The sequence below is a fragment of the Canis aureus genome, chromosome 20 (genome assembly GCF_053574225.1).
Source record: "Canis aureus isolate CA01 chromosome 20, VMU_Caureus_v.1.0, whole genome shotgun sequence".
Lineage (NCBI taxonomy): Eukaryota > Metazoa > Chordata > Mammalia > Carnivora > Canidae > Canis > Canis aureus.
Window position 1 is genome coordinate 42115593 of NC_135630.1, and position 12576 is coordinate 42128168.

The 12576-nt window shown below is 41.7% G+C and overlaps 1 protein-coding gene and 1 pseudogene across 1 annotated transcript in view; one reads left to right on the forward strand and one right to left on the reverse strand.

Annotated features, from left to right (window-relative positions):
- The window catches only part of GPR39 (G protein-coupled receptor 39), a 202147-nt gene that overhangs the window by 109007 nt on the left and 80564 nt on the right, over positions 1 to 12576 (forward strand). The window lies entirely within an intron of this gene.
- On the reverse strand, positions 8768 to 10195 carry LOC144291744 (methylsterol monooxygenase 1 pseudogene; annotated as a pseudogene).

Genomic DNA, 12576 nt, shown 5'->3' on the forward strand with positions numbered 1-12576 from the left:
GAGCCCAACGCGGGACTTGATTCCCAGACTCCAGGATCACGCCCTGGGCTGAAGGTGGCGCTAAACTGCCGAGCCACCTGGGCTGCCCCATAAATGACTCTTAATGACAGAGAACAAATTGAAGGGTGATAGAGGTGGTGGGTGGGGGATGGGCTAGATAAGTGATGGGCATTAAGGAGGCCACTTGTGATGAGCCCTGGGTGTCGTATGTAAGTGACAAATCATTGAATTTCAGTTCAGAAACCAATATTGCACTAAATGTTAACTGGCAAAATTTAAATTAAAAAAAAAAACAAAAGGGAGTCATTAATAAAGAAGATGTGGCATATATATATAATATATATATATGATTCCTATATATTATATATAACTGAATATTACTCAGCCATAAAAAGAATGAACTCTTGCCATTTGCAATGACATGAATGAAGCTAGAGAGTATTATGCTAAGTGGGATAAGTCAATCAGAGACAAATACCATATGATTTCACTCATATGTGGAACTTAAGAAAGAAAACAGATGAACATAAGGGAAAGGGGAAAAAATGAGAGGGAGGTAAGCCATATAACAGACTCTTAACTGTAAAGAATAAACTGAGGGCTGATGGGGGATGTAGGTGAAGGATAGGGAAAATAGGTGATGGGTTAAGGAGCGCACTTGTTGTAATAAACACTGGGTGTTGTATGTAAGCGATGAATCACTAAATTTTACTCCTGAAACTAATATTACACTGTATGTTAACTAACTAGAACTTAAATAAAAACTTGAAACATTTCCCGTAGGAAGAATGCTTGAATGTATGGAGAAAGATTTTTAAAAAGTCTTTAAGGAGTATTTCCTGCATGTCACATGCTGTGCAAAAGAGAGAGAAGCGGGGAGAAACACGGTCCCTGTCCTCAGGATGCTTCACCACCCTTGAGATGAACAAGTGAGAAGACCCTCATGATGCTGTATGGTGGGTGTGACTCTGAGGAACACAGAGCACACAGGGGTGTGGAAACAGGCACAAGTGTCCTCTCTGCTTTCATTATCCCTCTAGGGTAGGTCCAGTGTGAGGTCCAGAGAGCTGGACTGATTTGGCTCACGTTCATACACCTGGAAGCTGAACCCAGACCATCGGGCTTTTTTCTTCCTGCATCACTTTCCAGTAAAGAAGACCCAGCAGGTGTTGGCATAAAGTCTCTCTGAAACCCCCAGGGAGGGCAGGTCCTTTACTCTGCATGGAGGAAAATAATCCAAGCACAGAGGAGAGTAAGCAGCGGGTGATGGCAGGAGCCTGGGGTCCTTGGGGCTGGCATTACACTGGGTACAGAGGACACTGGGGAACTGCTCACTGCCACAGGGAAGAGCAGAACATTCTGGATGTGAGGAAACAACCAGAGATGAGGCTGCTTCTGCTCTGCTTCCCTCATTCACACTGTTCTCAGCCCTTGGGAGAAAGGCTAATGATAGAACATCTCTAGGTGGACACAGGAGAAACCAGTAGCAGTGGTCCTCTCCAGGGAAGAGAACTGGTGGCTACTGGGGTCCCCAACTTTGATATCTTTCGGATTTTGTACCATGAACATATATTAACTTCAAGTATTTCGTTACACAAGGCAACCCCAAAGACTTTTCTGAAGGCAGTGAGTGCTCCTTGAAGGCCACGTGCTAGATTACAAATGGCTTGGGTTTTGAGACAGACTGTTCACAGCTCTGCCACTTATTAGCTGAGTGACTTTGCTGCTTTGCTCCATGTTGCAGCTTTCTCAGCAGGAAAATGGGACAGTGTAAGGACAGTGAGTCTGTGTCAGGAATGAACGAGAAGGTTTATGAAGGTTTATGAAGACTCCGCAAACCAGCATTTGGTCTTGTCCATTAGGCTCCTCAGTGTGCTGAGGGCAGCCACTGTCATGCAGCCCTGGGCCCCCAGCCATCTGCACTGACAGCCGAGATGACATCTGTGTGCCCTGAATAAGTAGTTTTCACAACACACACCTTACTTCATCAACAGCACTGACTTCTTATCCCTTCTGCTTAAAGAGCTCAGGGAGGGTATAGTATATTTAGAAAGGGGACAGATTAAAGTGCTGTTCGGGGGTTGCCAAGGGGCTGGAAAATTTGACTTTGCAGCATAGCTTATCTTGCAAAGAATTTGCAGGATCATTTTTTCCTCCTAGACTTGTGATCTCTTAATAAATAATACTTCAAAAATGTTTACTTTTAGTGCATATGTATCTTATCACCCATATAAGCAGGAAACTTCTTTTTGGGAAAGACCGGGTTTCATGAAGCTTTGTACCATTCAAACCCCTCACATATAGCTGCCTTCAAGCACTGTTAGTACAGTGCGCATTATCTGCTGCTGGTTATCTAGTGCTGTGTAGCAAATTGCCCCAGACTTAGTGTCTTAATTCCCACAGTTTCTACGGGTTAGGAATTCAGGGGGGACTTGGTTTGGTAGTTCTAGGCCACAGTCCCTCAGGAGATTGCAGTCCTATGTCAGCTGGGGCTATGGCAGCTGAAGGCTTGGCTGGGGCTGGAGGACCCACTTCCAAAGGGGCTCACTCACATGGCTGGCAAGCTGGTGCTGGCTAATGGTGTCTCAGTTCTACTCTCATGGGTTTCTCCAGAAGTCTACTTGACTATCCTCATAGCATGCTGGCTGGGTCCCCCCAGAGACAGTGGCCCAAGAGACCAAGAGGGAAGCTATACACCTTTTGTGACCTAGCGTCAGAAATCATACATCAGCATTTCTGACCACTCTCTTGTTCACACAGACCACTGCTGATGCAGTATGAGAAGAGAGGTGAATACCAGCAGGCACCCTGGAGGCTCTCTCAAAGGCTGACTAAACACAGATGTTATAGCACATCACAGTGCTTAGAAAGTATGTGATAATTTTTCTTTCTTTCTTTTTTTTTTTTAGAGATTTTATTTATTTATTCATGAGAGACACAGAGGGGGTTGGGCAGAGACACAGGCAGAGGGAGAAGCAGGCTCCATGCAGGGAGCCTGACTTGGGACTCGATCCCAGGTCTCCAGGATCACGCCCTGGGCAGAAGGCAGACGCTAAACTGCTGAGCCACCCAGGTGTCCCAATAATTTCTGAACTATGTAGAATGAGTGTGTACAGTGTGCATACGATATATAAATGGTAGAAGCCGAAAGTTTTACTTTTTCAGGACAGATACCGCAGTCCACTGTCTCAAACTTGAGTGTGCATTGCAGCCACTTGGAGGGCTTATGAAAGGACAAATGGCTGGGTCCCACTCATGGAGTAGACTGCTTCAAGCAAACACCTCCTTGGTCTCAGAACTAAATGACAAACAGTTAAATTCATTATGCATATTATTTTAATTTTTGCTGAATGATATGGAGGTAATATACAAATCAGAGAAAGGAGAGTATATGGACAGCTTTAAGCAATGGTGTGCTAGCAATTCTCCGAAAAGAAAAGAGAAAAAAGAAAAGTGAAAAGAGGAAAGAGGAAGGAGGAGGGAGGAAAGAGGAAAAGAAAAGAAAAGAAAGAAAAAAGAAAAGAAAAGAAAAGAAAAGAAAAGAAAAGAAAAGAAAAGAAAAGAAAAGAAAATAGAGCTTTGATTTGTAACTGTTGCCGATTTCCACAGTGTAAATGCTCCCGCCATGGCCAATTATCACCAGATTCCTAAATGTTTCACAGCTGACCCTCCCTTGCTTGTACACACCAGCTGCAATACACCACTAGCTCTGAGCAAATTCTTTCCTTGTCGTGTGTGATTCTGAAAAGCGGTGGCCCAGGTGAGGGCTGGGCATGGCCAGGTGACCCTAATAGCAAGCCCTCTGCCTGCTGAGGCTGTTAAGCACCAGGCTTGGCTTGCTTTCTACCCAGAGTGAGACTTTCTGAGGCAGCTCAAGTGACAGGATATAACTGTGCAGACAACTCTACATGGCATAGGCAAATGCAAAGTGGGGCTTCTCAAATTCTCCCCAACACTTGCCACCCCTACCTGGTACAATTTTAATGACAGCTCCAGCCTTTCTGTTCTAATCAGGCTCAACGGTTTGGCGACTCCTCTTCAAAGTCCTCTCTAGCTTTCCCTCCCTTCTGGCAAGACTCATTTCCTCAGGGTGGGTGACAGGAGCTACTTTAGTGAATTCATATTTTGAGCTGCCAGGAGGCCCATTAGGGGTATAGTGTCGGAAGGCCTATAGAAATTATGTAGAAATTTCACTTGGCGATTCACCTTGTAGGTGAACACCATGAGCTATTCTGTAGATTTGAAGTGACTATTTAACTTGTAAGCTTCTTGAGGGTACAAGGTTTTGTGTGTGTGTGTTCCCCACAACGTCTATCATGGGCCCTTGGGAAAAATAAACCCTTATAAACATTTAATGAGTTCTAGGTTGGAATTCTCATTACTGAAAACATTGTCATCCCAACAGAGAGCTTTCGTTGACTTAATACCAAAGAGTGAGTAATTTGGGAATTTCAATTACCATGAAAAATAAGTGGAGCAAGATTCTTTGGTAGGAAGTCCTTACATCGTATCCCATAATACTTCTTTTTTGTCATGTAAAACACATAGTCTTAGAAAATAGGACTCAATGACAATTTAGTGCAATAAAAAAACAAAAACAGAAACAGAAACATAGCTTTCAAAGTAGGCAGAACATGACCCCTGTGGGAACTCATCCTTAAGAGCTCTCCTAATCTGGGTAATTTTCTTAGTCTTTCTGAGCCTAGTTACCTGGTCTCTAGAATGAGACTGGTAATAACCACTTTGTACGTCTTTTGTGAAGATGGAATTAAATAATCTGTGAAAAGTTCTGGAATGGAGTCTTGGGAGCAGAACTCATGGTAAGCCCCCTACCCCACATCATTAGTTGAAGGAAGCCCACATACATGTTCCAGATACAGCCAGGGCACCTTGACTGAGTCCCCTGACAAATTCTCACTTTTTGATGGTACATGCTTGGTTTTGCTGTGAATTTCTAAGGTGTGTGGGGTTTTTTTGTTTTTTGTTTGTTTGTTTGTTTTTGTTTTTGTTTTGATTTCTAAGGCAACATTAGTGACACAGAGATAAAGGTCTTTTTCCACACAGAGACTGGCAGGTCTAATGAGCTGGGGGTGGGAAATGGGGAGGAGGGAAGCATCTTGAGTATTAGCATCTCTGGAAATGTTTAGGGGGAGGAGAGAAGCTATTTCTTCAGGGCCCAACCTGATTAATAAGATGATGGGTTTGAGATTCTGTGGGATGGATTTCTCTCCTTTCTACTTCGTGAGGTTTCTAGGTTTCCAGGTTATTTTAATGATATGGCAGGTATCAAGCAGGAGTGATCAGCCACAAATCCCAGGTCTAGAAAGCATATCTCTGAAAGATAAGGGCAGATCACTCCATTGGGTACTTAACAGATTGCCCCACAATTAATATATGTTTCCTGGTCCAATTTAGCTGTGAATGGTAAAGTAGGGAAGTAGCTCCTCTCCACTTGGTTGGAAACACATTGAGCACCAACTATGTGTCAAGCCCCAGAGGGATAGTAAAAAGGCAAAGGGACTTTATTTCCATACCCAGGACCTTACAGGGTAGATTAAAAGGCTATATATGTTTGTTATTTAGTTGATCTCTTCCTATATTAGAAAATGGGTTTCCTACTCAGAAACAAGCAGAGGGGTTTTCTTTCATTCTTGGAAAAGTAACTAATGGGCAACTTCTGATGTTTTGAAATACTGCATTTCTTTACAGCCACTAAAGAAGTTTGGGACCTGAGTCCTGACCTTCACGTGGCATGCAAAGAAATCTGAAAGAGTGAGATAAATGGCCTTTTGAATTTTTACAGAAAACGACAAACCCAATGCTTTCCCAAGTTTTGGGGCAATATCAGGCAAATGCACGGTGAGGAGTTTGAGGCTTCATCTACAGCTTTATTTGCTTATTATCTTTCTTTAATAGGCATGACTTTCTATGTGCACAAAATGGTCACAGTGTATGGGTTAGGACACAGGAGTGGGAATCAGGGGTCTGGGTTTCATTCCAAGAACACGTGAGCACCTTACAGAGCACTGGCAACCAGTTGGGTGCTCAGGATAAATGAAAGCAACGTGGCAGCACCTAGATGAGGTCTATGGAAACACATTTGAGGTAGCAAATAGTTCTTCTCAGTAGGGTCTTAGGAGAAATCAGAGAGAAGGTAAGATAGAGTCTTAAAGGAGGAGTAGAATTGGCTAGAATGAGTGGGAGACCAGCGTTCCAGGCAGAGTGAACAGTGGCATACACATTTCATGACATTGAGAAGGCAACAGGAACTATAGACGGGAGAGTCTAGACCAGTGGTTCCCAAGTGTAATGTACATTCCTAGGGATCCTGTTACGCGAGGTCTGAGGTGCCAGTTCTAACAAGTTCCTGGCTGATGCCCATACATAGTATAGGGTGGTGGTAGAGCGTGGGGTGTAGGAGTAAACATGGGGCTGGATAGAGGAAGGAGTGAATGGCAAGAGCAAGGGCCTGCCACCTTGGGCTGACTGCTCCCCCCTGGCATGTTTCAGCTGTCCCCACTGTCATACTGGTGATAGTATTTATGTCATACCCAACCTCCCATGGGCTCTAGTGAGGCCCTCAGTCAATACCCTCTTTCACTCGCAAGAGCAGTGACACTAGATTTTTAGCGTTTTCCTGAAATTTTCTGCCCACCCCCTACCACCATGGCCTCATCAAATACTCTGCCTCCTAATTCATAGACAGAAAAGAGAGATTATGAGATAGAGTTTTCTTAAGGTGCCAAAGTCCCTACCCAGAGCCCACCTGTGTTTTTCCTTTTTTCTTTGTCCTCTTTACACCTGTCCTTCCCTCTGCCTAAGGCTGAGCCCTCTGCTGCGCCCTGGAAGGGGTCCTCTCTTTCCTTTCTTTCCTTCGGCTTCTTGTGGTCCTCCATTCACCCATCACTCTCCTTTTTCATGTGTGTCCCACCTCTCCCTTCCTTTCTTCTGCTACAGATGTGCTCAGGGCTCTCCTTTCTTGCACCTGCCCCCCTGAAAAAACAACCTTGATCCTCATCCTCCCCCAGATACGCTCTGACCTCTCACCCTCCTCCCATAGCTTGATTTCTTCAGAGCAAGTCAACACTTGCTGATTCTCTGCTTCTCCTCATCTGCTCTCTGCAAACTACCATGATCTGACTTCTGCCTTCCCCACTCCAATGACCTGTCTGAAGTCAACTGTGCCTCTCCAATCGCCCAACCAAGGAATTTCAGTCCTGGCCCTATTTGTTTTTTAATTTTCAGTGTTGATCACTGGTGCCTTGTCTCCCATGCCTTGCTAGATGTCCTCTCTCTCTTTTTTCTAAAATTTAAGTGAAAAACAAAAGAGTTCACCCGTTTCTGTCACCTCCGACTCCCTACCTCTGACAACCACCAATCTGAATCTGTTCTCAGTCTCTATAAGCTTGGTTTTTTCCCCCTAGATTCCACAAATAAGAGAGATAGTATGGTATTTGTCTTTCTCTGACTTATTTCACTAAGCATAATGTCCTCAAGGTTCACCCATGTTGTTGCAAATGGCAAGATCTCATTCTTTTCATAATACTCCATGGTATATACATATCATATTTCTTCATTCATTCACCCATCAATGGACACTTAGGTTGTTTCCGTGTCTTGGCTATTGTCAATAATGCTGCAGTAAAAATAATGTGTATATATCTTTTCAAATTAGTGTTTCTGTTTTCTTCCAATAAATACCCAGAAGTGCAATTGTTGGATCATGAGGTACTTCAGGGTTTAATTTTTATGAGAAACTGCCACACTGTTTGCCACAATGGCTGTACCAATTTACATTCCCATTGATGGTGCACAGTTTCCTTTTCCCCTATATCCTCACTAACACTTGTTATTTCTTGTCTTTTTACTAATAGCCGTTCTGACAGGTGCAGCTTTGATTTGCATTTCCCTGATGATCAGTGATGTCAAGCACCTTTTCATATACCTGTTGCCATCTCCATGTTTTCTTTGGAAAAATATCTGCTCAGGTCCTCTGACCCTTTTTAAATTGGATTGTGACCTTGTTTTAGTTTTTGTTTTGGCGTTGAATTTTATGAGTTCTTTATATATTTTGGATATTATCCCCTTATCAGATATGTAGTTGAAAATATTTTCTCCCATTCAGTAGGTTGCCTTTCCATTTTGCTGATGGCTTCCTTTGTTGTGCAGAAGCTTTTTAGTTAGTCTCACTTTTTCCTTTTTGCTTTTGCCTTTGATGTCAGAGTGAAAAAATCAATGTTAGGACCTATGTCAAGAAGCTTACCACCTATGTTTTTTTTCTAGGAGTCTTATGGCTCTAGGTCTTTTTTTTTTTTTTTTAAAGCAAAATTATTCCTTTTATTACAAAACTTAGTGATTTAATTACTTCTGTACTTTTCCTTTTAAGAATAAGATATATAAAAAAAATCACTACTGATGTTCAAAACCGGAAACCAGATAATCAGACCAAAAAAAAAAAATCACATTTATTTCAATAGTTCGAAGTACAAATACAGCAAGTCAGTTCACAATGTTTCAATATACAGTTTTAAGTATAATGAAAACTTGATATACAAAAATGAAAGGGTAAATAGCAGAAATAAAGCTCAATTTAAAAAAAAAAAATTCAAGTAACCCGAAAACCTTTAGACTGAAATATGCCATTTATGACAATTCGGAAACGCCTTAATTTATAGATACCAGTAGCACATTGCCATCTGAAAGGGCTTCTCAAAGAAGGAGAATCACCCCAAACCAGTGAGCTCGGGACCAGAGTGGGGGCGGGCTATTCCAGATTTGGCTGCCTCACTCTCACTGTCGATCCATACGGTTTGACCTATGATACTTGGATGTTTAGGCAAATTCTAGAAAATGTTTAAAGTTCAATATGAGGCCAACACCCTGCTAAGAGATACTGAAATGGCCACTATATATTTACAAGATTTTAAAGACCCATCTTAGCTTCAGGTCTCTGGTGTTACGGGGGAAAGACAGACTGATACTTCTTCCATTACTTAGAACCTTTCTGTAAGGTTAGCAACACGGCCTTTACAACCTCCTTGCGAAAATCATACTTCATTATAGATTTACTTATTTCTACACATACAGAACTTTTATGTAAAGTAGAAAAAGTTCCCGCTAGGAAGATAATTAAAGGTTGTTAATGTTCTTTGTATCACTTAGCAGCCAAGACACAGGTGTATTTCTGCTCCGCAGAAGCAAGGTTAGCTATTCGCTTCAATTCAGGGAGGTGTGTGCTTTCAGGATGGTGGAGAGGAGATATTTATTGCATCTTTTTCTCAATCTTCTTCATCTTTTCATTATAGGCAGTAAATTGAGAGTCTGTTCCGAAAATTCTATCCCACCATGTAAATGTGGAAGCATAGTTTCCGATGAAGTTCATGTGGTGGAAATCATGAGGCCGAGAACCAGCATAGAAAGGGATCAGATTTAAAGGGTTCAGGGGAATGTCATAGCCACTATGGACATCAATAGTTTCTATCAAACGAATGGTCACTCATGCCCAAAGGAGAATGACATGATCACATAAAAGCATGATTGCAATGAAAAATCCAGTTCCAAGAATCAGAGTTTCCAAAGGATGTGCATATTCAGCTTCCATTCCAAATGGAGCCTGAAACTCATGATGAACTTTACGAATATATTTATATATTCTTTTGTGATGCAAGAGCCTATGCAGGAAATAGTGCCAGGTGTCCTCAATCACTGCACAGCCAAAGCATCTTGCCAAAAGCATATACCATCTTGGCATTCTTTCCCAATCATAAGGTATATTAAAATACTCTGTAAAATAATAAGTTCCACAGATCAAAGGAAGCTGGATACAAAAGTGATTAAAGAGAAGTACTTTAAAACATTTCCATTGGTTTTCCCAGGTTTCTGGTTTATCCTTTTGAATTTTGTACTTTTTCATGAAAGGTATAAATTGAAACAAAAATCCAGGTAAACAGAATAAGAAATAAAGAACTTCGTGAACTATCAAGGATCCCCATGTTGCAATCTGGAACTTTGTATAATTATGCAACATATAGTTCCAAGCATTTTTAAATGGTTCTTGTAGAGGGTTCTCAGGTAAAAGTGAATCTACATACTCCACAGGCGAGGATGCTGAACTAAAGATGCTGATACTTTCATTTGTTGCCATTTTTCAAATCTCTGCAGAAAGCCTTAGAATTCTGGCCGAGCGGCGGGAACGCCGGCTTTAGGTCTTATGTTCGAGTCTGTAATACATTTTGAATTTATTTTTGTGTATAGCATAAGATAAATGGTCCAGTTTTCCCAATATCATTTATTGAAGGGACTATCCTTCTTGCTTCCTTTGTATACTCTTGCCACCTTTGTCATAAATTAATTGACCTTACGTGCATGGATTTATTCCCGGGCTCTGTTCCATCGAGCTATATGACAGTTTTTATGTCAATACTATCCTGTTTTGATTATGATAGTTTTGTTGTATAGTTTGAAATCAGGGAGTATAATGCCTCCAACTTCTTTTTAAGATTGCTTTGGCTAATTTTGGGGTCTTTTATGGTTCCATACACATTTTAGGATTATTCTATTCTTGTGAAAAATGCCACTGGAATTTTGATAGGGAGTGCATTGGATCTGTAGGTTACTTTAGGCAATATGGACATTCTAACAATATTAATTCTTCTAATCCACGGACATGGAATATCTTTCCATTTCTTTGTGTCTTCAATTCTTTCATTAATGTCTTGTAGTTTTCAGTACATAAACCTTTCACCTGCTTGGTTAAATTTACTGTTTTTGTTTGTTGTTGTTTTTAAAATGCAAGATCCTGATTTCTTTTCGGCCCTTCTCAGCCTCATTTCCTGGTTCCTCTTTCTGTGTTCAGTCTTTACTAGTTAACATGTCCCAGATTTCTAGTCTCAGCTTTCTTCATTTCCAACCTTAAACATTCTCCCTTAGGCACCTCACTTACACTTGACACTCTCTCTGCTGTTCACAGGAATCTAGTCCTCAGATCCTTAAATCTTTGTGAGTTGGTCATATATGTGTATGTACCTCTCATTTTTTAAAAAACTGAATCTCCCCTTCTCTCCTAAATTTGGTTTTCCTTCTCAGTCGCACTCTAAGTAAATTGTACCCCTGCTTTCCCTTTATCATGAACCCCAAACTTGGGAGTTGTACTTGACTCCTCCCCTTGCCTCACCTGCCAGCAGTAATGGTCCTGTTTTGTGCTCCCTTTGACTGCTATCTCATTGAACGAGATAGCTTTACTCCATTAGTCAGATTATTTCTTTCACCTCTACATGACCTTTCTGCAAATACCCATGGCTTCTGACCCCAGCCACACAGAATCACTTGGAGAACTTTTAACAATCCTCATGCCCAAGTCACACCCCAAACCCATTACATTCGAATTTTCAGAGGCGAGGCCCAGATTATTCCAATGTATAGCCAAGGTTAAGGCCTTGGCTTTTGTCTCTTCTCCCTCAAATCCATCCTCCACACTGACATTGAGGTGTTTTTCTTAAAACTCAAATTGGGTTTTATTCAGTTCCCTGTTCAAAAAATCCTTCAATGACTTTGTTGCCTTTGGAAAAATTATTTAATGTGTTATACAAGTCTTTTTTGGCTTGTTATATGAGACCTTTCATGATTGGCCCTACTTCGTGTCGGTCTATCAAAGGCACCTTACCCTGGCCTTTGTGATCCACCCCCACAGGCTTTCTCAAAGCTCTGTGCATGGGCACAGACTCAGTCCTCTGTCTGGAATGCCTGGCCAACTCTCTCTGTGCTTCAATATCCTGTTTAGGTGTTCTCACTTACAAAAAGCCTCTGAGACTCCCCTAGATTAGTTTGAATGTTTCTTCTCTGGGCTTTCTAGCAGCTAGGCTTCTTCTGCTGCAGAGCCTTTTCTCTTTCTCTGCCATTAGCACAGCCACTTGATGGTAGGGACTATCTCCTGTTTACACAGTAAGCACTCAGTATGCGTACAGTGAATTTATCCATCCATCTCTTCCCACATCTAATAATAAGCTCATGTAGCAAGAGAAAAACAGAGTTGAAAGCTCAATGAGTTGTTATAGCAATGACTTAAATCCAAAGCATAGGCTGTTAGGACATTTCTTCTTCTTCTTTCTTCTTTCTTCTTTCTTCTTCCTTCTTCTTCTTCTTCTTCCTTTTTTTTTTTTTAAGGTTTTGTTTATTTATTCATGAGAGACACAGAGAGAAAGGCAGAGACTTAGGCAGAGGGAGAAGCAGGCTCCCCATGGGGAACCTAATGTGGGACTCGATTCCGGGACCCTGGGATCACAACCTGAGCCAAAGGCAGACACTCAACCACTGAGCCCAGGTGTTCCCTATTAGGATATTTCTCATCCTTATACAAGTGTGAACCTAACACAGGAGAAAACAGTTCCCCTTAAAGCAGCGGCATTATCCACAGAGGCCTAACAGAGCTGTGTTTCCTGGCACAGAAAAGGTGGTCCTGTCCTCTGACACCACTGTTATCAAATAGGTCCCATTACATCAAGAGTAACGTTTGCTCTGATTTCAGCCCTGAGGTTAAGAGCTCATTTTATATAGGAATGCAAACACAGATGCAACAAA